This window comes from Dermacentor albipictus, chromosome 9, assembly GCF_038994185.2.
Source record: "Dermacentor albipictus isolate Rhodes 1998 colony chromosome 9, USDA_Dalb.pri_finalv2, whole genome shotgun sequence".
In the NCBI taxonomy this organism is placed as follows: domain Eukaryota; kingdom Metazoa; phylum Arthropoda; class Arachnida; order Ixodida; family Ixodidae; genus Dermacentor; species Dermacentor albipictus.
In genome coordinates, this window is record NC_091829.1 from 1,408,689 (window position 1) to 1,411,522 (window position 2,834).

At 39.9% G+C, this 2,834-nt stretch overlaps 1 long non-coding RNA gene across 1 annotated transcript; it reads right to left on the reverse strand.

Annotated features, from left to right (window-relative positions):
• Nucleotides 1-976: 976 nt before the first annotated feature.
• On the reverse strand, nt 977-1,835 carry LOC135909227 (uncharacterized). The gene is made up of 2 exons (XR_010566643.2): nt 1,702-1,835; nt 977-1,644 (listed from the first exon to the last, which is right to left on the reverse strand). It is a non-coding gene; the product is annotated as an uncharacterized lncRNA (long non-coding RNA).
• Nucleotides 1,836-2,834: the final 999 nt, after the last annotated feature.

Below are 2,834 nucleotides of genomic sequence, written 5' to 3' on the forward strand. Positions count from 1 at the left end.
AATAGTTCCTTAGGTTCAGCTTTGTGAATAATGCACAAGGTGTTCTGTGTAAAACTGAAAGATTGTAGTGCTCTATTACGTATTCACTATTCGGGTAGCCAAATAAATGATACTCCCATTAGCACTGTGAGAGCACAGAAATATGCAGTCAAGAGGCCGTAGTGGCTCAGCCTCTGTGCCAAATGTAAAATTGTTCCAAAAGAAAACATGCATACTGGTGAATTGGGTATGCATTCACATCTACTATTCAAATCCACACATCACAAGTAATCTTTCATTCCTTGGCGCATTTCTCACCATTGTACAGACTTTGTTTCAGTGCTGTGTGTGTGCAGCAATATAACTTGGTAAATCAAAGCTGTGGTTATTCAGTACACTGAAAGCAACTTTGCGTGTGGGTTAGATAATGCAATGCTCCTACATATGGGTCAGCTTAGTATTATCAGCCGCTTTGTTTACTAGTTCACTGTTACGCCTGAACTATACGGCGCCACTGGACAATGCTGTATCCCTGCAGGCACGCTAGAACAGCTTGGCTATGCACAAACAACCCTTTACATCGCACTTAAATTAAGGTGGTGTAGCTTTGCTGTCACAATGTGCTTGTAAGCATAACTGCCAAGCATTCAAAAAAGTGTTTGAAATGTAAGGGTGGATGCTCAGGTTTGCAGGTGTGACGTTTTACATTTATAGTGCAAGGACACACCGATGAACAGGAAGGATACCACACAAATCCTCGTGTTGTGACCTCGCAGTCACAATGCAAGTAGTTTTCTGTGGTTTTTAGCTATAAACATGTGAAGCAATCTGTAAATTCAAAACTGTGTTAAGTAAACTGAGACACCATGCAAAGCAACATAGCACTAAGGTATACACATTTTTTTTTGTCACATCAGCTCTTTGTGGAGCCGGTCAAATATGTATGCACGCTATTTGTAGCTGAAAACAGCATGCATAACATTTAGAGCTCAGAATGTTCAATGCAAAAGATTTTTAATGTGTCAGACATACATATGGTACCTTGTCCAATGCTTTGCACACAGATGGCTATGCTTGGCACAACTTGAGTAGCACATTCATAAGGGACTACTACATGCAAAATCCGTTTTGCACCTCTCCTTTGATATTGTACCCTCCGACACAGAAGTACAGACTGCAATTTTTCTTTGTCGATATTTAAAAGGCAAACAGGTGTTTGGCATCACAGGTCTCAATCTCCCACACAGGGCACTTATTGCATGTGCATTAATTGCCGATGACATATCTTCTAATGTGAAAATGGTTTGTTCGACATAGTTTTACCCATTTATTTTTGAGCTTACCCACAAGTTCTCTGCCCTACTTGTATATACCTCCTTCAGTACTGGTATCTGTGCTGTGCCTTCATTAGCACAGTAAATGTTGTGAAAGCTGTTAATTTATAAAGTAGGAAGCCTATCCAATATAAACAAGGAACTTGCAGGCAAAGTAATCACGACAAACCAGCTGAGACGGCAGTGCTATTGTACTTGTTTTCGCTTGTGATAGCACAAGTGTTCCCACTTGTGCTGCTGGATGGTTGTGACTGATATGCTCGCAAAGGTTTGGATCATTCACATTTCAAGGGATGAGTAACTGTTACATACGTGCATCATGTTCCTCTGCCTATATCAATGACTTAACTATATGTGGCAGGTTTAGTTGTGTGATTATTGGTGTAGCTGAAGTGATGTATCACACATAGTTTCCGCGCACTACCCAATTGGCAAAAAGCATGCAGGAATTGGTCTTTGAGCTATTGGTTCAGTGGCGGCTTTCCACTAAACTGACTGTTGAAGAGGCAGATTTGACTTCATCGAAAGGCCCATGCGAAAATTAGCCTAGAACTCATGACGCCAAATACTGTCAACACGTGTGACTGAAGAACATGTTACAGAACAATGAGCAGTGGAATTAATCTCACTGGTATACAAAGAATTGCAGCTGCATTCAGTATTTCACTGCTGGTATACTAAACACAAACCTTTATACGAGTTGTTTGGATGGCATAATCAACAAGATCCCTCTAATAAGCTGTGGCAAAGCTAACTAAAACGTTGGTACCCCAGGCACTGCATTGGCCTAAAATATGCATTCTCACATGGAGTGAATACAGTTATTAAATTGGTTTACATACAGGTATGAAATGTTGTAACTGCACCATATGATAAAATTTCAATAAGATCGGCTGAATGCCACATAGAACATCTTTAATGGGTATAGTTGGTACAACGTGCCTTGATATTAGAAGTTGTGCTGTTTTATTCACACACACATGCACATAAATGCAAGGTACACATACATTTGTGTTCACGTGTTACTGTGTGCATCAAATGAACAGCACCACTTATACTACAAGCCATAAAGACAAATAATTTTTTGTACCAGTCTAATTCCTATTAGCAATGCAGTGACTTTTTTTCTCCCAGGAAGCAACTCAACTCCATGCATAAGTTAAGCTGATGTTGCTAATCTAAGCTAGACTTGGGTGTCATGTCCAGAATATCATAAAATAAAGAAGTGACCATGTGTACAGGCCTAAAATTCATGGTTTGGCAATATCTTTTCTGGCTGGGTAGTAAATTTCTGTAAAAAAAGAACAATTCAGCACACTGACAAAGCAGTGTGGCTAACATAATATAGGGAGCAGACACTCTGCCTGTAGAGTCACTTCAAAATTTTGCCAGCAGTTCGTGCTCATTGGCTGGCTTCGGTCACATAACTAATGCTTACATAAATGTGAAAATTCGTGCTCAGGATAAACTCATAGCAGCCAATAGGCACTTTTTAAATTGTGATAGCAGCTGACTTCTCAG